At 41.4% G+C, this 23,300-nt stretch overlaps 1 protein-coding gene across 3 annotated transcripts in view; it reads right to left on the reverse strand.

Annotated features, from left to right (window-relative positions):
* The window catches only part of TP53INP2 (tumor protein p53 inducible nuclear protein 2), a 58,342-nt gene extending 37,787 nt beyond the window's left edge, over positions 1–20,555 (reverse strand). The window contains exon 1 of one of the 3 annotated variants that reach the window (XM_060230980.1): positions 20,113–20,555. The gene's annotated coding sequence lies outside the window, so the exon portion shown is untranslated. The remainder of the gene's footprint in view (positions 1–20,112) is intronic. The other 2 variants (XM_060230979.1, XM_060230981.1) reach the window with 2 other exon arrangements.
* Positions 20,556–23,300: the final 2,745 nt, after the last annotated feature.

Genomic DNA, 23,300 nt, shown 5'->3' on the forward strand with positions numbered 1-23,300 from the left:
AGTAGGGCAGAAAAGAACCCATTGGCAGTGGAGCTCGTGATTTTGGGGAGAAGCTAGCAATCACCGGAGTAGGACACCAGGACCAGCACTACGCACTGGCATAGTTGGGCACCTGCCAAAGTCCACAGTCTAGCAAAGCCCACCCCTTCCAAATGACCCAGAGGTCCCATTACACTGCAGCAATTCTTTCTTGCTCCTTTTAGATATGCTGACATGGATGGCACTGCGTGTGAGAAAATCTTGTTCCATTCCCTCTAGCATATATCCAAAGGGAGAGCAGAAGAACAAAACTGAGATTGGGAAAAGAGCTACAGTGTGCAGGGAGAGGTTGGGCAGGTTCAAGAATCATAATGTTTTGAGCCATCCGTGCTATACTGGTTTTTTATTTAACCACTGTTACTATTAATATTTCTTAATGTCTTATATACTATCTGGTAGGATTTTGTATTTGATTTTAGAATTGTTGATTTCATAGTATACTAAAAAATACAGATTGTGTTCCAGTGTGTTTATCACAAAATAAAAGACCATCTGAATACTGCCATGACAATTAGCAGTTTTCTAACCTGGAATTGTCAGACCAAATTGAACCAGGTTGGTTTCCAGCTTACTACACTGGAGCAAAAACCGTTCCCTATTCCTAGCAGCACAGGACTCTATTTCCCCTTTAGAGTCAAGTACAGATTACCTGTGAGGTTACATGCAGTAACAGTGTCTTGTGAAAGAAGACATTTGAATATGTATTACTTTGTGAAGGATTTGCGTTTTTGTGCACTCCTCTGTCAAAGTCAACCTAAGCTATTGAAATGTGTGCTGCCAGCTCTAAAATGTCTCTTATAACCCGGGACATCTGGGTTTTTTTGTTGTTGTTTAAACAATTTTATTGATAACATATGGTAACAATTTCCGTTAATAACTTCTTTTCATCTATCCCATATGCTTCTTTCTAATCACCCCTCCCCCCCTTACTTGACCCCCACCAGTGTTATTTACTCAAAATACTAACATTAAAAGGTACCCTTAATTACTAAGAACTAAAATTAATATTCTTCTTTCTTCTAAAGTTTAATCATTATCAAAAATTGTCCAAAGTCCTTTTACTTTCCACTCGTCTTCTACATAACTTCTAAATTTTTTCCACTCCCTTTTAAAATCTTCTCAATCATAGTTTCTTAAAATTCTTGTTAATTTGTCCATCTCACTCCATGTCATAACTTTTACAATCCAATCCCATTTTTCTGGGGTTTTTTCTTGCTTCCATAACTGCGCATGTAGTGTCCAAGCAGCTGAAAGCAAGTACCAAATTATAGTTCTATCTTCTTTTGGAAATTTTCCCATTTGTAATCCCAACAGAAAAGTCTCTGCAGTTTTCTTGAATTCATATCCCAAGATCCTAGAAATTTCTTGTTGGATCATCTGCCAATACTTTTTCGTTCTTTCACAAGTCCACCACATATGGTAGAAATATTGTAAACCAATTGTATTTGTACCATATTTCATGTTTTTTGCATTTCCAACATCTGTCTGGCATCTTGTTATTCATCTTTGCCAATTTTTTAGGAGTCATATACCATCTATACATAATTTTAAAACAGTTCTTTTTAATACTCTGACATGTTGAAAGTTTCATAGAGTTCTTCCATAAATATTCCCATGTATCCATCTGTATTTCTTTATTTACATTTATTGCCCATTTAATCATTTGAGATTTCACTACTTCATCTTCTGTAGACCATTTTAAAAGTAACTTATAAGTTTTTGAAATTAATTTTTCATTATCTCCAAGCAGAACTTTTTCCATTTCTGTTTGCTCTCGTCTTATTCCTTCAGTTTTAATATCATTTTCCACCAAACTCTTTATTTGTTGCATTTGAAACCAATTGTATTTGTTATTCAACTCCACAGCAGTTTTCAATTCTATTTTGCCACTTTGTATTTTTAATAGTTGATTGTATGACAGCCATTTTCCCTCACCTGTCACAGCTATTATTTTTATCACTTCTGCTGGCACTATCCATAATGGTTTTCTTTCATCACCATATTTCTTATATTTCATCCAGGTATTCAACAAATTATTTCTTATATAATGGTGAGAGAAAAAAACTATCCATCTTTTTCTTCCCATAATACATATAAGCGTGCCAGCCGAATTTATTTCCATGACCTTCCAACACTAAAAGTTTTTTATTCAACAGCATCACCCAGTCTTTTATCCACACTAAACAAACTGCTTCATGATATAATCTTAAATCTGGTAATTTGAATCCTCCTCTTTCCTTAGCATCTATTAAAACTTTCACTTTAATCCTTGGTTTCTTCCCAGCCCATACAAATTCCGAGATCTTCCTTTGCCATTTGTTAAACTGTTTACTGTCTTTCACAATCGGAATAGTTTGAAACAAATACATTATTCTCGGCAAAATATTAATCTTAATTGCAGCTATTCTTCCAAGCAATGACAAGTTAAGCTTATTCCATTTTATCATATCTTCATCCATTTTACGCCATAGCTTTTCATAGTTATTTTTGAACAGGTCAATATTCTTCATTGTTATTTCCACACCCAAATATTTTACTTTAGAGGTAACTTCACATCCTGTTAGTCTCTGCAACTCCTTTTGTTTATTTACTTGCATATTTTTACATAAAAAATTAGATTTTTCTTTATTAACATAAAATCCCGCCAGCTCTCCATATTCTTGTATTTTAGCCAACAACAAAGGTGTTACTTGTGTAGGATTTTCATTTATAAATGTTATATCATCTGCAAATGCTATATATTTGTAAATAAATCCTTTAACTCTCAACGCTTCTATTTGATTATCATCTTGTATTTGCATCAATAAAATTTCAAGAGTCATTATAAACAACAAGGGTGAAAGCGGACAACCTTGTCTTGTACCTTTGCTGATTATCATTTCATCTCTAAGATCTGCATTTATACATAACCTTGCATGTTGTTCAGTATATATTGCCTTTATCATTCTTATAAAGTTTTCCCCCAACTCTATTTTCTCCATTACTGCAAACATAAAGTCCCAGTTCAAATTGTCAAAAGCTTTCTCTACATCCGCAAAGAATAATGCAACTTCCTTCTCTGGATGTCTTTCATAATATTCTACAATATTTACAGTAGTTATAATATTGTCTCTTATTTGCCTTTTAGGGAGAAATCCCGCTTGGTCTTCCTTTATGAAATTTATCAAATATTGTTTAAGTCGTTCTGCCAAAAATCTTGTATATATCTTATAGTCATTATTTAGTAATGAAATTGGTCTATAGTTCTTTACATTCATGACATCACTATCTTCCTTAGGAATCAAAGAAATTACAGCTTCCTTCCATGTATTTGGTATTTTCCCTTTTATTCTTATCATATTCATCAATTTTTGAAGTTTCAGTATTAATTCTTCTTTAAAAATTTTAAAAATTTTTGCCGTATATCCATCTGGCGCAGGTGCTTTTCCAATTTTCATTGCATTAATCGCTGCTTCAATTTCTATTTTTTCAATTGGATCATTCAAAAAAATTTTCATATATTCAGTTAAGGGTGCTATTTTAATCTTTTGCAAATACGCTTCCATCCTTTCCTTCTTTACTTCAACACCTTTAAATAATTTAGCATAGCACTTGAAAAAAATCTCTCTTTATTCCTTCTTGATCTACCATCTCTCTTCCATCAACCACAATTTTATTAATAATTTTACTTCCTCTCTTTTTCTTCAGTTGCCAGGCCAAATACTTTCCAAGTTCATTCGCTCCCTCAAAGGACTTCTGTTGTAATTTTTTCAAATTCGATTCTATTCCTTATTTAACAAATGTCTCATTTGTGCTTGTAGTATTGTAATCTCCCTTATAATTTTCTTTTTCCCTGGCCTTTTCCTCAGTTCCCCTTCTTTTTTCTTTATTTCATTTTGAGTGTCCACCATCTGTTTTTCTTTTGCCCTTTTGTCCTTATTGTTTAGTGTAATCAATATTCCTCTCATTACGGCTTTATAAGCATCCCAAACCATCTGAATTTAGTCCATTTACATTCCAAGATAATAATTTATAATCCATCATGGTGCAAATTCTTTATTCTCTTCATAAAATTTACGGAGCTCCTGTGTATTTGTAATTATAATCCTTCTTCCTTGTAGCTCAAAGCTCCAGGTATTATCCATCTATACCTCATTCCATTCCATTATCCATCTATACCTCATTCCATTGTCACGTAGTTTTTCTGTTTTCTGTTATGTTCTCCTGTCATTTATCACTTGTCTTGGCAATTCTTTCATTATTCTTACTCTGCTTCCTCCCACTATCAATGTCTTTTCAAAATTTTTATTCAAAATTTTCCCCACCATTTCTTTTGTCATATATCTTATAACCACATCTCTTGGTAAGTTATTTTTCTTGGCATATGATGAATTCACTCTATACGTATAATCATACATATTTCTAGTCCCTTCAGGATCTTCCTCCAAGAAATCAGCAATTATTTTTATTTCATGTTCTTTTAAGTCTGTCCCTTCTTCTTCAGGTACTCCTCTCAGACGTATTTGTGTCTCCATCAATTTATGGATTGTTATTTTTTCTTGCATTTTTAATAAGGTGGAATCCTGAAGTTTAACTTTCCCTTCTACCTCCTGCATTTTTGACACCACCACTGTTTCATTTCTAAGCTCTTCCATTTCTTTTTTAAAGTCCTCAATATCTTTTTAAAGTTCTTTTTTGCAAGCATTTATCATCTTTTCCACCCCTTTCATCATCCTAGCTTTCATTGCTTCCAACTGATCTTGCATCTTCTCCAATGAGGCAGCCCTTCACGGGTTACCTTTGACTCTGACATTAAAAACAGCGAAAAATTTGATATCACCAAATTAAATTTTAACTATCAGGTTTGATAGATTAGAACTTGCCCTTTCAAATGAGCCTAATTTCGCCGTCCTCCGGCCTTCCCAGACTCAGATATTAATTTTTTTTTTAATTTAGCCTCCCAGTAATGGCCGCCGATGTTTTTCTATGGTAATACAATCCTAGAGTAGGTCCAGTTCTTCAATAATTACTTCCTGCTATGCTTGCCCCAAGTCACGTTCTCACTGGTAACAAAGTCTCACGATACTTTACGTATTTCCTGTGTTGACTGTAGAAACTGCAGATCTCTGACGATGATGCTTTCACTCCACGACCGCAGGTAGACAAAACAATAAATTCCTTTCCAATTTTTAATACTGTCCTTAATTTAACAAAGTCCAAAATTTACCCCTTCTCCTCTTCTGCTTCCAAGCTTTCAAACTTTCTCTTTCCCACCTTCTAATATTATTTTGTTTGCTTTAAAATAGTCCCAGAATGGTAGATAACAATCAGTACCTTTTCTAAGGTTATCCAGATCAACACTGGTCTCGTACAGCATCAGATGTTTAGCAGTCTCAAAGAAGATTAGGATCTTGTCAAGCTTATGTCAAATAAATGACTCTGTAAGCTTCTGCAGATGATGAATATGCAACTCTTCTCCAGGGATCCCTCAAAGGAGCCCCCCCCCCCCCGGCGTCTCCCTTTTAGCCAAGGTAAATCACCTCAAAATTTCCTGTGCATATCTTGGACTAATTTCTCACTGAGAAAAGTAGGCAGAAGGCAAAAATTTGCCCTTTACTACCCCGAACAGAAGCTCCAGTCTGCCCCCCTTAGAGAGACAGGTCAGCTCAGCATTCTTCAAATCCTGGAAGTTCATCTCTGGTTTTTTTTTTTTTTTTAAAGCTGACAGCATTAATTTTGCTTTTCTTATGTTGTTCTGTCTTCTTGTTCTAAATCTGCCAGCAACTATGTTTAAAGGTCTAGTAGCTAAAGATCACTATGGTTGCCTAATAAATGAGATAGTCTGCTGCCTTCAGATTATTTGGTAAATGTGTTTCACAAGATCTGTTTTACAAAACACTGATTCTTATCTCCCTGAAGCTTCATAAAATACTCTTGTGCTTTATGATTTTTTTCCTGTTCTTCTAGAGACTGAGATTCCACAGTTCTTCCAGAATTATACATAGTGACTCAAACCTTGACAAAGCTTTATTTTTAATAGAAAGATTGATGTCCACTTCGTGTTTTACCACTGAGGTCCTTATTTTGAGAACTATTTAAAACTGGGCCTTTTCTGTGGTAGTACTTTGACTGTGGAATTCCCTCCACAGCAGCTCTGATAGGGGTTGGATCTTGCAAGCATTTCGGTGCTAGTCCAAGATTTAAAAAAAAAAACAAAACCCCAGACTTCTGGTTAAAGAGGGTTTTTTTTCTTTACCTGATGTTGTCAGTGTAGTATGCCATTTATTGGCTATGGTTGTTTATGAGTTCCTATTCTTTTTCCTTTTGGTGTCTTAATGTAAACTGTAATGTTTTAACTAGATCCTGCTTGGAAACTGCCCCAGGAGTCTTTGGCAGAGAGGTAGTTTAGATATTTTTTTAAAAAAAAAATCCCATTTCAATTCAGGAAAAACGTCCCTGCTGACTTGCAGTTGCGTCATCCTGTCCTGAGTTGGTCACATGGATATGTATCACACACTGGTTTTTCCTGGTGTCTTTGTTAAATCTGGGAAAGTGGTAGGGTGCCAAAATCTGAATTCAGGACTTGATGGCACATCCACATGACCAGCTCAGCATAGCCTGGAACATCTGCAAGTCAGCACAGAAAACCAAAAGCCTCTGGAAGCCTTTCCTGAGGCTGGCAATCTCTAATGTGATTAGATAATCCTTGATTATCCCTATAAAGCCAGAGTTTGCAAGGAATGCTGCTAATAGCAAGGATATTCTCAAATCACCCAAGTGCTACTCACTCCTCAAAGCAAAGGTTCTGAATTATTCTCCCATCCTTATTTTTTTGTAAATTTCCATTTTAGACTTGTAACCCCTCAGTAATCCAAGCTGCCCTTCAGAGTGTCATATATACTGCAGGATGCCAATAGCAGAAGTTTGCACGATTTCATCATGTAATGCCCAGCAACACTGCACTGAAATTTCACCAGGTCTCTTTTCACAATATCCTCCAGAATGACTGAGCCCTGTCAAAAAGCTTGAACTCGTACAATTGGACTGGTGGTCTCAGTACTACAAAAGAGAGAATGGATAATAATTAACAAAACTAAATTTCTGCACTGAGTGCAGATCTTTAAAGCTGCAGTGGTTTTGTTCTTGTGAGACAAAAGAGTTATTTTAAGGTGCTAATGTCTCAACCTGGTTCCTTCAAAATCTTGGGTCATTCACACCTCAGACGATGTGTATGAAGTAAAGAGCTGACCTTAGATATTGTACAAGTCGGACCCAAGCTGTGACAATCTCACTAAAAATGAGTTGCACAACAGCACAGAAGTACACTTGTGTAACTCCCATTTCTTTCAGTCAGAACTGTGCAAGAAAAGGTTGTGCCCATAGTCCAAGATGAAAGTTGTATCCTTTGAGTTTTGTCTTTTATCTGCTCACAATGTGGGGTAATCTTTAACTAATAGAACACAAGGCCTTAATTTAGATGAGTTTAACAGATTTAAATTGGTGTCTCTGTACTGATTTCTGAGTTTAGGTTTGGAGGTTAATACCCAAGCATGTCCCAACAAGGCCAATAAGGACAGATGGGGGAGGGCTGTGGCTCAGTGGTACAGCATCTGCTTTGTGTGCAGAATGTCGCAGGTTCACTCCCTGGCAACTCCTGTTAAAAAAGATCAGGTAGCAAGTTTTGTGAAAGACGATGGAGCCAATATCAGTCAGAGTAGTTTATAGTGATCTTGACAGACTAGCAATCTTTAAGGCAGCTTTGTGTATTTATGTATGTCTTCATGTTTATCAGTTTACACCACACAAAGGACCAGCTGTGGATTAAAGTTATAAAAGGTTTACAAATTTTGATTGGCGTTTGTAGCCAGGCATCTCCTGAAAGGAGAGGAAGAGTCCTCTTGCTGGCATTATGATGAAATCCAGAGGCACTCCACAGCAAAGAGATTTCTCTCTGCCCACAACAGATTTTGAAATGTGGGCAAACTCACAAATGCCCCCTCCTGTCTGTGGGCTGGGGCTACTGCTCACCAGATTAAAAGATATGATGACCAGTCAAATGTATTCATGGACCCCTGGTATGGTTGCTAATTTCCAGACTGAGTCTGGAGTTGTCTCAGAATTACAACTGATCTCCAGACTACAAAAATCAGTTCCCTGGGAGAAAAATGACAACTTTGGAGGGAGACCCTATGACCTCATATCCCAGTTGAGTTCCTTCCCTTCTCCAAATTCTAACATCCCTGGGCTTCAACACCAAATTTGCAGAAATTAATCCAACACAGAATTGGTAATCCTTTCCTGGACATGGGTGTAGACTGAGAACTAAAAACAAAAGATTTTGCTAATCCAGAACAAGATGACATCTAGCCCCACATCCTGTTTCCCACAATGGCCAACCAGATGTCCAAGAAAACCTACAGCAGGGGGCACAAAGGGTAAAGCTCCCACTATGTTGCTTCCTTATCAACTTGTATTCAGTTAGAGGCATGCTGGAGGTTCCATTTTGTCATCATGGTGAACAGTCATTGAATGCCACCTCCCAAGTGGCGCCTGGAGATCTCCCACTCTTATGATTGTTTTCCAGACAATCAAGAACAGTTCCCCTAAATAAGATGGCTGCTTTGGAGGATAGACTCTATGGCATTGTATTCTGCTGAAGTCCTGTCTCTTTCCAAATCCCTTCAATGTCCAAGTATTTCCCAACTCATACCTGGCAACCATAGCCATTGTTGGACTTCTATGATTTTATCTTATACCATAAAATTTGACTTGATATGGCGGTTCTCCCATAATAAATTCTCAGTTACAAAGGCTTTAGAAAATAAACAATACAGGTAAAACTCTGTGTTATCACTTATTGTAACAAACGGTAGTAATTTAAATATACTGAACACAGAAGTAGTTAGAAGTTCCAGGTAGCCACATTGGTCCAAAGAAAAATTCAAAAGCAAAATCTATATTCTGGCATTTATTAAGACCAAACAAAATGACTCAAAAAGTATGCAAGCTTTTGAGTACTCCAGAACTCTTTATCCAAGTGGGGGATTAAAAAGGGAGAACATCTGAAATATCATTTCCCTGCCACCTCACTTAAAAAAAAAATACCTAACCTAATGAAGAATCCTGGAGAATTCCAAAGTTTTCATACTTTTGTGCCATTTTGGTTAGTAGAGTATGAATTTTTACATAAACAGAGGATTATGGATTTTGGATAGGAATACTGATGGCTGTTACTTAAGATGGTTAAGAGACAATTGCCTACATTCAGAAGGGGCTTTCTAGATGAAGTTTAAGCATCCCTTGCTTGTGTTCAAAAAAGTCAGGGGCAGAGACAATTTGTTTGCTCCCCGACCTGGGCTCAGCTAACAATATCATCCCCTTGTTAACAACAACAAAAAGCAATTTGAGATCTATATAATTTTTACAAGCTTGGCAAATGCCAAACCACAACTCAGGCAATCTCTCTGGTGTAAGCTTTTAGCTACAATTCTTGATAGTTAGCAGAGCAATGCAGAGTTGCTATACAAAGCATTGCATTATATCAGGCATCCCTGCTGGATAACAAGGACTTTCAGGTGATGGATGTGTGGAAAATTAAGGTTTACAATGTAATCATCTTAAAGTAGGAGAAAATAAGGCATGGAGGTTAATGGGATTAAATGGCTTGTTCAAAGATACACAGTTAGTGGCAGGGACAGGAATTGAACTTTAACTCTTAAAGCTCTGAACCAAACAGGCAGGACCACACCATTGACAAATGACCAATCAACAGCCATAAAAGGAGACTAAAAAATCCTTTCACCCTGCATCTTAAAACCCTTTGGCATGTGTTTTTCAGTAGCTAACTTGTCTAACCACACAGAGATGTGATGTGCACACATTCACACATGATTAATATAAATATGAATAATCAAGGTCAGATTCAGGACCCCGAGGCATGCACTCTGCTTCAGGCTTTCACTGCAGCCTGCTCAAGGTTCACGTGGACCCGTGCAATCCATAAATAAACTGCCAGAAATGTCATGCAGGTTCCAGCGCATTGTTTTCTGCTTCCAACAAGCTCACAGTCCATGCCTACCCAGCAACTGCCACAGGTCTGATTCATCAGTTGCCAAATGCTGAGCATTACAGAAAGGAGAAAATTCTGGCTGGAGTTAAATCACAGAAATGTTAATAAAGATATTAAGAAAGGAAGTGTGCTTCTTTTCCCATCTGACTTGCATCTGCATGGAATGCCAGATATACACACTAGAAAGTTAGTCATGCCTCATTGGAAAAGTGAGGACTTTTCCAAGTTGCAAGTAGCTTAAATCCCATTGATGTAAATAGGACAAGAAGCGCAGGCAATTTTCTCTGTGTTGGGAAACAAAGCCTGGTCGAACACTCTAAAGGGTCCCCCCACACACAAATTCCTATCCTTAATTTGAGGGGTGAGAGGTCTGGGGCAGAAACAAGCTTGACTACATGACCCCTAAGAGAACATATAACATAGATGTTTTTTCTTTATAATTCCAAATCATACTGAGATGAGGATCTGCACAGATATTAAGTTCACCCAATTCAAAACTTGGGTTTTGGTGGTGCACTCACCCACTTTTACCTTTTAAGAAGCAGATATAAACCTATTATTCCACCAGCTCAATGAATCAGAGCTTTCATAATTAAAAAGTACTGCTCAAAATGTAACTAGCAGTTTCCCATAAGTTTCCCCCCTAAGATTTCACATTATGTTACTTCTATCAAGGGTTGCCAGCTGTGGGTTGGAAAATACCTGGAGATTTAGAAGTGGAACTTGGGGCCAGCAGGGTTTGGGGAGGGAAGGGATCTCAGCAGAGTACAAACCCATAGAGTCCACCTTCCAAAGCAGTTGTTTTCTGCTGGGCACACTACCGGGCTAGCTCCCAGCCACATGATGTGGTAGATGTCAGATGCCACCACAGATGCTTGGCTTGGACTTGGCCGATGGTAACACAAAGACTATCCACATGGACATCCTTTCCTTGGGGTAATAAAATGCTTTGTGCCAGCCCTGCTCAGACTCTTAACTGGTCAGCTTGGCAACCATTATTTGTGAAAATTCACACATGCTTTGGGAACCGTTTCAGGATGCAAACAGAGAATCTGGCCAAAAAGCTGAGTCCTGCCCATTAGGATTATAGAGGGAGGTACTGATGGCTGAGAAGAGGAATTGGAACCTGACAATGGGAAATAACTGGTATGCACTCCCCGCCCCCCAATCCTTTCTGTGCATATGGGAAAGTGGACACAGCTCAGACTGTATGTTGATAGGCCTAGCAGGGACCATCTGCTCACAGCAAGAGGGGATTACACTGCAGAGGGACAAAGACTTTCTTCCCCCTTTTTTGCTTTCCCTCCCCCACAAAGAGGTTGCTAGTATACATGTTCCTGTACATAAAATCTCCTGTAGGGGCAATCTGAAATTCAACTATTTATTTATTTATTTAATTCCACTTTTATCCCGCCCTCCCCGCCGAGGTGGACTTGGGGTGGCTCACACAGACATGCTTGTGCATGATTCAATGTAATAGTACAACATTAAAACCATAAAACATAAAGTAAAATAGACATAAAATACATTTAAAAAAATGTTTCAATGCCATGATCTTACATTTTCCAATTTTATAATTCTCTGTACAGCAGATTTTAAGTTCTCCTCTCTGCAACTACTATACAGCAGATTGTTAGTGGTGGTTCACATGTTGCTATAAACTGTAGTGGCCAACAGTCTAGTTCACAAATGCCTGGTGGAAGAGTGCCGTCTTACAGGCCCTGTGGAACTGTATGAGCTCTCGCAGGGCCCTTACCTCTTTCGGCAACTCATTCCACCAGCTTGGGGCCACTATAGAGAAGGCTCTGGCTCTAGCTGACATGAGCCTGGCTTCCTTAGGGCCGGGGATTGTAAACAGATTTTGTGATCCAGACCGAAGTGCTCTCCGGGTAACATGTGGGAAATGCCGGTCCCTCAGGTATGCAGGCCCCTGGCCATATAGGGCCTTAAAGGTAAGAACCAACACCTTGAAACGAACCCGGTATGCGATAGGCAATAATGAAAGATTTCTACAATCCCTAAGTACTGATGTACCTGCTGCATCTCTGTGTGATTCCCTTGTCCTTTCCTTCTTTCAGATAGCTTCTGCTGGAGGCAGGTAATTCAGCCATATCCCTTTACTGGATGAGACTGAATCTACTGCTGATACAGAGACTCAATATTATCTACGGTGGAGATTGCCTGTTATATCTCTGTATGAGTTACTGGTCTCAAGAGATATGCTCAGATCAGTGACACATGCAGATGTACAGCGGATTAGCAATTCTTGATCCCTCTGGAAGCAAACCTTGTTTGAGCATAGTTGTGAAACATGCCTCTGATTATATGACCCTCCTAAAAAATTTATACACAAAAAAAATGCTGGACATAACTGTAATTTCTATGCAAATGTAAAACAACCCCTGTTTTTCATGGCATAAATGGAAAAGACTGTCTTGCATTTGGGTAACTATTATAACAGAAAAAGAAGTGTGCCTAAATTGCCAGCAACCTGGGAAATGCTGCTATGTGCTACAAACACCAGCCCTGTTCAGACTGCGTGAAATGCCTGGGCAACGTGTTGCTTCTTAGTTAAATGTATTTATATGCTGCCTTCCAAAACATTCACAATTTGAAATATGAAAAGACAATGCAATAAACAGCAAAGTGAAACAGAAGTCCTTTGGGACCTTAGACTAACAAAACCTATTCCAGCATAAACTTCCATGAGTCAGAGATCAAACATGTTCTGACTCAGAAAAGGCTTGGTTGGAATTAGGATTGCCAAATTCAAGTGTGGCCTGGGCATCTCCGAGAATTGCAATTGATCTTCAGACCCCTGGACAGAATGGCTGCTTTGGAGGGTGGACAGCAATGGCATTATAGCCTGCTGAGGTCCTTCCCTTCCCTACCCCCATGCCCCAGATCTCCAGTGATTACCCAACCCAGAGTTGGCAACCCTCATTGGAATAAATGTTGTTAGCCTTTAAGGTGCCACTGAGCTGGAAGAATAACAGTAGAACTGTCCCATGCTTTTGGCTGTCTTGTCAGTCCCTGACAGTATGAACTTCCTGCCTTCGATATCTCTCTTGTCTTCCCCTCAAATCACACTGGTCTTTCATTAACCCCTGGGAAGATGAGGGATGGGCTGCTCAGGTGGTTTACGCAGTGCACCCACTGGATGGTCCTGACCCGACCAGGTACAGCATGCACAGGTTCTGTACAGAACTCTCAATCAACCTATGGAAATTAGGAGTAAGACCAGTGGGTACAATTCCCCCTCTTCTCTCCACATATTATCTGCACATTTTCAGGTCAATACACACGTAGACTTGTCAACCCACCCAAATGCTGTTGACCCGTCACAACCTCCCGCACAAAAGCTTTCAGTGCACTTTTGCAATTGTTTGCAACTGAATTTTCCTGTCACAAACAGAAAAATCAAGTTGCAAATGGTTACCAAAGTGCATTGAAAGTGCGCTATCTAATGTGTGTGAAAGTAGCCAAAGATTTCCTCTAGATTTTATTTCACGCACAGCTCTGTGGACTCTCAGGATGACCCCCTTCCCTGGGCAGCTGTTAGGGTTGCCAACCTCCAGGTGATAGCTGGAGATCTCCTGCCATTACAAATTATCTCCCACTGTTATAAATGATCTCCAGCAGCAGTTCCCTTGTAGAAAATGGATGGTTTGGAGGGTGGAGTCTATGGCATTATACCCCACTGAGATCACTCCCCTTCCCAAACCCTTCCCAGGTTTCATCCAAATCTCCAGGTATTTCCCAACACATATTTTGCAGCTCTACAGCCCTTCTATTCCCAGTCAAGTGGTTCTTCCTCTGAAAGAAAACCTAAGAACATAAGAACAAAAGAGACTGAGACGTCACTGGAAGGATAATACCACAGGTGCAACCTAGGCTAGGCCTGTGCAAACAACAGACTTTTAATACTAGTTTATGATATGTATAGATGATGTTTTTCAACACTTAACGTTCGTGGTCCCCGTTGATTATTCAGTGTGTGATTTCTTTAGGGGCCGGAAGAACAGTTTACATATTTTTAATTGTCAGCATACTCCTCAATTTTAAAAAAAAATATTTTATAACAGACTACTGATATCTTGTGCCAATTTGTGTATTTGTTCTGAACTGTTTTGTATAGTTTATTCTGGTTTTGTGAGTCTCTGGTTAGGAGAGACAGAAGCAGTACTGAAACCTGTTCCCCAGCCCCTGGAAGATTTATTTAGCTAATGTCAAAATCCTTCCACCTGCTCTTGATTCTATGGGGTAATAAATATGCTCAGGCTTCAAAGCTGGTATCAAAATCTCATGAAAGTTTCCTGTTTTGTGGGCAAGGGCAAAGGTGCTGGGAAGGATCATCTCATTCACTTTCTCAGTTGCACTAAAGCTGTATAAACACATAAGCCCTGCCAAACTGCTTTGACAAAGCAGGCACCTGGCAACCAATCATATGGCTACTATGTTTACGCATCCCCATGCAAAAAATGCCAGTGAGCAGGTATGTGCAAAAAAGAGACACAATCTTTCACAACCACTGTAGAACCCAAATATATAGCCTACCTACAAGACCAGTCACCACATACAAATGGCTCCTCTCACCCTGCTATTTTGGAGAAAAACAACAAAGAATCACAGACAAGGCAGAACCTACATGGCAATGATTTTCCATGCTGCTTTCATTGCCATAGCAAATGCAGAGGCATTCTCAGAGACAATGGAACATCCACCAGATCAGCCAGGGGTGAATTCCCATCAGGCTCTTGCAGCTTCTATTCCTCATCCTTTTTCAGGAGAGCTAGACAAAAGTTACCTGCACCTTTCCCCTTATACTTCCCCACTGGAAAGGGATAGAGACCAACATTTTAAAATGAAAGCTGGGAGTTCAAGGGCACTAGGAAATTTTAGTAACAGATTGCTATAATATTACTGCATTACAGTGCAATGGCAATTACTAATTTTTTTTCTTAAAAAGTCCTCCAAAAGTCTTCCCGTGTTAGAGGAAATGGCAGCTGAGGGAAAAGCATGTAGATGCAGGTGGGACCATTGAAAATAAAACCTTTCTATTCAGATAGTATGCAAATGTGTTTGGATTGTATTCTTTCAAAAAAGACTATATCAAAGAAGACTGGGAAAGACTGAAGCAAAACAATGAAAACCTTGCAGAGTGGGCAATTAGAGAGCAAACTTGTGAGGATGCTAAAAAAGAAAGTCCTCCAGTTTGGAAGCAAAGGCAGAGCAAAACCTCCATGGGAAAGCAGCTAAGAAGACAATAGCCCACTGAGAGTTTTCAGCTGCAAAAGGACCCTTTGCTACAGCAACATTAATCTTAGAAACTAGACACTGGTCTTCTGCATTGAATGAAATTTGTTGTATAGATGGCTGTACTTTAGTTTGACATGTATACTTGACATATTTCTCTCTTTTTTGTAAGGGAAAATTAAACAGATGATAAAACAAACTATTCTCTTTTCTTCCAGTGGAACAAACATTACTATTGTTGATTTCTGAGAAGTATCCTGTTAAATAATCCTATTAAGTAAAGTCAGGAAGTGGGGGAGAAATGAAGTTATACATAAAAACCGTACATGTTAGGCGGGGAGGAGTAAGTAGCTCTTTTTGTTGTTGTTTTGTAGTCAACAAGGGCAGCACCTCTAGCAAAAAATAACTACTTATACAGCGCTTGTCCAGTGTTAAAACCCCATTTCACCTCAGAACAGAATGGGCACTGAAGACAAGTGAAGGAAAAACTTCCAGAATAGATCTAAGAACACCATGTGCCCCCACTGCAATATCATCATATACAAATCCAACGTATACTTGTGATTTCTTTCTCAAATGTCTCCACCAAAGGCCTTGAGGTGGAAACAGTGCTAACCAAATCAACTGCAAAGAAGTATGTCATTACCTGGAAACTCAATCTGTGAGGAGGATCTTCATCAATTTCTGTTGAACTACGATTCCTGCGCAAAAATAACCCAAAAACTCAACATTGTTGCCTAACCTGTATCTGACGGTTCTGACCTAATAATTAGTGAGAGATTCTAATGTCTTCATCTAAAACTTTAATTAGCTGGAAGGCTTAATCTTCTCTCCACCCGCCCCCAACTCTTTTCCCAAGCAGGTCCTCTCTGACCACTCATGGGGGATGGAGAGATAGGGTTACTAGATCCAGTTTAGGAAACTCCTGCAGATTTGGGGGATGGCGCTTGAGAAGGAGAGGCGTCTCAGTGGGGTCCAATGCCGCAGAGTCCACCCTCCAAAGCATCAGTTTTCTCCAGAAGATCTGATCTCTGTAGTCTGACAATGAACTGTAATTCTGCAAATCCCTAGGCCCCATTTGGAGACTGGCATCCCTAGGGCCCATGAATGGCAGTGGAACCCTGCATCCAGCTGAAACGACCAAAAACAGGAGGTCTTCTTTAGGCAGCCCTGCCTTGGGACTGGAGAACAGGGTTAACCTTTGCAGTCTGCTTCCCTGATCCATGACTGCGAAGGGAGGGGCCTTTCAAAACATGGAGTCTTCCCCCTTGCAACAACCATATATAGTTCATCTGCAGGGCTCCTGATGCCTTGGAATCTATCACACTTGTCCATACAGAAAAATCCATCCGAGTAACTTCCTAGCACTCACAGCCTCAGGGGCAAGCTGGAAACAGGCAATTTTAATACACACAATAATATTTCAACTTCAACAGGCATTTCAACTTTCACACTGATGGCTCTGGCATTTTTGTTACCTCTATAAATCACAGTTAGTTATGATGAATAACAGGTCAGCTGAACATCAGCAGCAGACATTATAAAAAAAACTGCATGCAATAGAACTGCCCAACCTGCTTTTCACCCAAACTAGCCAAACTCTAAGGCCAAAAAAGGATCGTATCAGCAAAGTGACTGAATGAATTCCTGGGAATGATCTTGTGTATGTTGTCTTTAGTTACAACTGTAGGAGGCTCTGACAGGTTTTCATTGTTGTTCTCATTAAGAGAGACACAAAATGCCAAACATAGAGTGAAGTTTCAGGTGAGTTGCTGTGTTGGGCTGCGGCAGAAGAGCAAAATTCAAGTTCAGTAGCATCTTAAAGACCAATAAGATTTTGACAGTCCAAACTCCCTTCCTATCTCCTTGGCCTCTGATGAAGAAAGCTTTGACTCTCCAAAGCTTATATCATTGTTGGTCTTTAAGGCACTTCTGGACTCAAACAATGGAGAGCAAAGGGGTTTTTATGTGCTAATGAAGGGCAATTCATGATCACCTCAATGCAGAAAAGGCACCCTTGGTGACTCAACAATGTAGTCCAGAACTAGAACTGGGAAATGTGAGCGTGTGTGTACACTTCTGGGCAAGTATAAAATATGTTTTTGGTAGCTTGCCCATAAGTCTGTATATGCACAAACACACATATTTAGATCATTCAAAACATTTTCTGAATTCTTTTCTTTTCAAACCTCAACCATTGAAAACCTGCATTTTTGCACATGGAAGATTTTGCTTTCTTGCTGTGCCCACTCTGAAATTATACCAGGGCCTAGACTGTCTGGCACCCTAGGCAAGGCTAACTTTGCCCCCCCCCCCATTGCACTGATAACATCACCGAGTCAGGGGGGGCAGGACTGGATCTGCATGTTTTTTGAGAGGGGGCAAAATTAAAAAATGACACCCCTGTATGGGCCCGTTCTATCATATGGACTCCATACTAAATTTGCTGCCCCCGTCCAGCAGTGCCCAGGGGAAGCGCCCCCTCTGCCCCCTAGATCCGACCCTGCATGAGTGGGGGGGCAATTTGATGCCCCCAGAAGGCTGGTACCCTAGGCAATTGCCAAGTTCGCCTATTGGCAGGGCTGGCCCTGAATTATACATTAACATCTCATGATCTGAGATAATGATTTATAACCCGCTGCTGTTTGAATAGGAAATGACGCTGTCTGCGGCTGTTAATGGATCTTTTGTGCTTTACAAAAATACCGTTGATCTATATAAAGATACCGCGGATATCTATAAAGATTGTTCTGAGCAACTACAGGTAATTTTTTTTAAAACCAGAGGATGCAGATTATAAACATTTTAAGCAAGGAAGTAAATAAAACATAACGCGCGGAATGAGCCTGAAATCCGAACTCTCTGCAAAGCTCCTTATAAAGCAGAGGAGCTAGTGGCGCGAGGGTGACCAACATAAGTCCCTCGTCCTTCGCAGGGCCCTGCTTGGCCGAGCCGCCCCGACCTTCCTGCTTCCTTGCTCAGCGGCACCCAGATCAAAATATTCCCAGACTCCACGCAGGCCTCTCCCTGCCTACAAAATCGTCCAAGGAACGCACCGATCTTCGGCGCTCCAATCCGTGACAGCTTTTCGCACAGGTCAGCGGAGGACAACTTCAATATGCGTGGGGTGGGGGGGGGGAAGCTTGGAAAGGGCGGGCCTTGGTGACGCCTCAATGTCATATGCAAATCACGGCAAAGTCACCACAGGCTTCCAGTCCCGGGCAGCCAATGAAAAGAGAGATCAACCTGAAACTCTTATCCCGTTGGCCAAGCAACAAACAACAAAGAGGCAAAAAGAAGAAGGGAATGTAGAAGGAGAGAAAGCAGCAACCCATCGGCGAAACCCACTAAGCGGGCTCGGGTATTTTTCTCCCCGGCTCCGCAAACCGGATGACTGCTCACCACTCGAACAAGCCAGCTCTTTGTTCCTAGTTTCTCTCCTCCAAGTGTCTCAGATGAATGGGATTCTAGTCCCGTGCATGCTTGTTGGTTTTTGACGGATCCTACTCGGCGCGCCTCTCCTTTCCAGTGAAAGGCTAAATGCTGCAGGGATAAGAGTTTCCTCCCTCCCCCTCCCAGTAGAATGTATATTATAGTTTAAAACGCCAGAGAAGCCATCGATCTGATACAGGTCCCCTTGGAAATAGTCACAGGAGTGAGAAATCCTACCCATACCCCCCCTCCCAAAGGAGGGGGCCGAGATCAGCAGCGCCCAAGAAAACAAACCAAGCCTGCCTCTTTTTATCCTAGAGCCCGCCCGGGCGTAGCGGTCGCTGGCAGGACTGCAGTGGCTCTTCAAAATAGCTCCAGCCTCTGCAAGAGCTGAACCGCCAGCAGCCACCCCGCCGCTCCGATCTGCAGTTAATTATGAGGAACATTTTCCATTCGCCTGCTATGACCTCAGTGAGCCATGCTCCATGCAAACAAGGGAACGGCTGGCCTGCCCGCCTCTGCCCTTCCCTCGCCTCCCTCCTTCGATTCCCCCCCGTCGCTATTATTATTAATATCTGCCCTTTTGGGGTCGCCAAAACAAGCTAGGACAAAAGGCTCTTTCTGCACTTCACGGAGAGTCAGTGACAAACAAGCAATGCCCTCGGCTCTGGCGAACTCCTGTAGTCTTTGTTTAATACCGAGAGCCTTTCCAATGAAACCGTGAGTGTCACTTAGACGGCTCAGTTTTAAAATCCACAGACGTTCCCTTCCCCCCCCCCCCTCGTTTTACGCACCTCCATTAATTCACAAGTCAAAGTAGAGAATGATGATGAGGCGGGTAAAGTAAACACAAGCCTTCCCGCCCCCAATATCGAATGCCCCGGAGCCTCTGCTTGGTGCCTCTGGACTCTTTCGGAACTCACAACAAAGCAAAGATTTCCCCCTCTCCCCTACCCCCCCTCCCGCCAGTGTTTAGTGATCTCCTCTCCCAGGGTAATGTATTCGCCATTTCCCTGCCAACCAGAGAATGAAATCATAACGCGTCCATAACAACATATTCCGAAGCCTAAAAGTGATGCTCCCGGCCGCATCCCAGCTGAGAAATACAAAGGAAATTTATATGCCACACCAGCTGGAAAGCTGATCTCAAAGCTGAATGAATGTCACAAGCCATTAGAATGCCTGACATGCAAAGGGATAGTTCTCAGAGACAGAAAAGGCGCAAATAATAATAATTCACAAGGAGTGTTCCGTTCCACCACAAAGAGAGGGTCCTCAAGTTGGCAAAGAAATCGGGTGCACAGAATTAGGGGGGGGGGGGGGGGGAGAACGCTTACCTTGCCTTTAATGTCATCAAATGTTTTGTAAACAACGTCACAAAGAAAACCGACAAGATTTTTTTAAGCACCAGCTTTAGGCAGAGTCTGTGAGGTAGTTTTAATTGAAGATCGATAATAGAAATGATTTCTGTTCTTTAAAAAGAAAAAAGACCCCCACAAAAAGGATGCAGGGGAAGAGAAGGTGGTAGGCGGCGGTGATGATTTGAACGGCGTTTCGGATCTTCTCAGAAGATATACACCATTGTGAGCTGCATGCGGCTGCTCTTGCGTTCGGACACCCTCCCTCCCCTGGCTGCAGTCTTGGTATTATTATTTTTCTGTTATTGCTGAATCCCCAGTTGATCTCGGCTCAGAAATTAGAACGTTCAAACAGCTGATTGTTGCGTCACAAAGGGGCCATCCCGCTGTCGGCGTTGCGGCCGTCCGCAACAGCCAATAGGAGACGGACAACGTCTGGAAGGCGGGGTTTTTGGAGAAGCCGTGGGTGGAGCTTGTACTGCTCCACGTGAATTGCGGGACCCGTGGAAGGGAGACGTATGGGGTGTCGGCCGCAGCGGGTAGGGATAGTGTTCGGGGCGGGTTCGATGTAGTCATTGGGCCTGGGGGTATACGACGGAAAAGAAGGGACACCCCCCCCCCCCTCCGGAATGCCGCTGGGACGGAAAGACTGTGCTCAAGACTCTCCCTCAGCGCCTCCCCCCACTGGATTTGTAATCCTACTGGAAAAGGATCAAGCCCTTCCAGTAGAGTAGACGAGCTACAAAGAGCTTTAAGATTATGGAAGCAAAACCTTGCCAATCCGTTGCTAGAATTTCTCTTAGAATGAAAGTAGGGACAAGATTCAGAAATACTACCTTTTAAAAGACTTGTTCATGATCCACTGTGCAAGCTGTTGTGTTACATCTGGACATTCAGGGGGAAATCAGTCTGAAAGGCAGGGTTGTCAGCCTCCGGGCAGGACCTGGAGACCTCCCACTTTTACAACTGATCGCCAGGTGGCAGAGATCAGCTCCCCTGGAGAAAATGGCTGCTTTGAAGGGCACTGTACAATGCTGAGGCCCCTCTATGGCATTGTACAATGCTGATGCCCCTCCCCTTTCCAAGCCCTGCCCTCTCTTGGATCCACCCCCCAAAGTCTCCAGGTATTTTCTAACACAGGTCTGGCAATCCTACTGAAAGGACGTTGCATACTGACTCGAAATGGCTGTCAAAACGCACATCCACAGATTGTTACATTTTTATAAAGGTGATGGAGAGTTTGTTGATTTGCCATATTAAGGTCTGTGATGATATCACAAGGCCATGCTGGGCAAAAACTCCCTTTGGAAACAAAAACAGCAGTAAGCCATGTACAGATCTTGCTGGTTTCTTCTCAAGGCCCGGAGCCAAAGTGAAGAAGAAAAACTGAAAGAGAATTACAGTGCAGTCCTAAATAAAGTTAGATCCTCCCAAATCCCTGGAATTAGAAGGCAGTAGCTCTGTTTAGGATAGCTCTGTTAATCTCTCTGAAAGGTTTTGGTGGTATTTTGTCTGTTAAAAGGAAGGACGTTGTTGCTGCATACTGTAGGGGATAGTGTAGCATGGGAATTTAAACTTTGGAAGTCCAAGGTTCAAATATTGCCCCTGTCATGAGTTTCCAATGGGCTGTTATGCAACACAGTTTCAGTCTCCTGACCTGCAAAATGGAAATAATAACTCTAACCTTCCTCACAGGATCATTGTAAGGATTACTGAGGGTGTGTGTAGATATATACAATCTGAGCAATGAGCCCACTGTAAAAAAAAAACACTTACCATGTTTGTTCAGACCTAAATGTCCTCTCCAAGGGAAACCTGTTCTTCATGTTTGCTGCTGAAGCTGGATGTGCACATTGCTGATTGGCTGGCTCCCTGTGACATCATAAGGCTACTCCTCCCTCATGCTCCAAAGTAGTTTTTCAACATAGAAAAAAGTTTTTGTCTGCCGTGTTAAATAAGGCAAGGAATGGGTGTTCAAGTGAACATACATAATGGACTTCAGAATGTTTCTTTTTGAAGATGGGCAGTCTATCTGATGAATGAGGGAGGGTGAAGGTCAGTCAACTGAGTTGGCATTCAGTACATCTGACATTTTGTGAACACTGGGAGGAAGCTGGGCTCACTCCTTGCGTTTTTAATGTCTTAAATGTATCTTGAAATAATGCGTGTGAAGTACCATAAAAGGTACTCATTCATTTTCCGCTAACCTGCTAATGACCACCCTCATTCTTTGGCTTCCAAGAAGTAGATGTGTTGTTGGCATCCTTGAGCAATACGTGTTAGACATGAAAGACAAAGTCTTGTTTTGAGTCACAAGATTAATTTTGCATTAATCTGTTTTAAACAAGAGGGGAATGAAATTAGATAAACAGGAGATTCTATAGAGATATCCATGCATACTAGAGATGTAACAAGTCCCTTTATCAGACCTTGCTCATTTAAAACCACAGCTTATCTGCATGAAAGATGTGTGCCTCGGAGGGAGCTAGAATAACTAGCTGGAATGAAGAATACACACGTAGTGGCAGTGAGTCCTCCTCTCATGCAGTGAGTCCTTCCTCTTGCAATGATAGTGGGGTTCCAGCTTTAAAAAGAAGCACCAAAGACCCAGGAAGTGGCAGAAGTGGTGAGATGAACCTCAGTTTGCTTTTATGTCTGTGTGTAAAGTGTCAAGTTGCAGCAGACTTATGACAACCCTACAAGGTTTTCAGGCAAGAGATGAACAGAGGTGGTTTGCCATTGCATGCTTCTACGTAGCAGTGCTGGACTTCGTTGGCAGTCTCCCATCCATGGGCCAACTCTTCTAGGATCTAACAAAATTGGACTAGCCTGGGCCATCCAGATCTGCGCAACTTGTCTGGGGGAATGGTAAACTGTCCTGCCAAAGAGGTCAAACTTTGAGGGATTGAAGAGTGATGCTTTCTGGTTTGGAATGTTCTAACAGTTTGTCTGAAAGAATTTACTCTTTTCGCTGACCCATTTGTACATTTATTGATGAGCATAACCTAATCTAGGGTCTAATCTAATCGAGAGCCAGTTTGGTGTAGTGGTTAAGTGTGCGGACTCTTATCTGGGAGAACCGGGTTTGATTCCCCACTCCTCCATTTGCACCTGCTGGAATGGCCTTAGGTCAGCCATAGCTCTGGCAGAGGTTGTCCTTGAAAGGG

Source organism: Heteronotia binoei, chromosome 2 (assembly GCF_032191835.1).
Source record: "Heteronotia binoei isolate CCM8104 ecotype False Entrance Well chromosome 2, APGP_CSIRO_Hbin_v1, whole genome shotgun sequence".
NCBI lineage: Eukaryota > Metazoa > Chordata > Lepidosauria > Squamata > Gekkonidae > Heteronotia > Heteronotia binoei.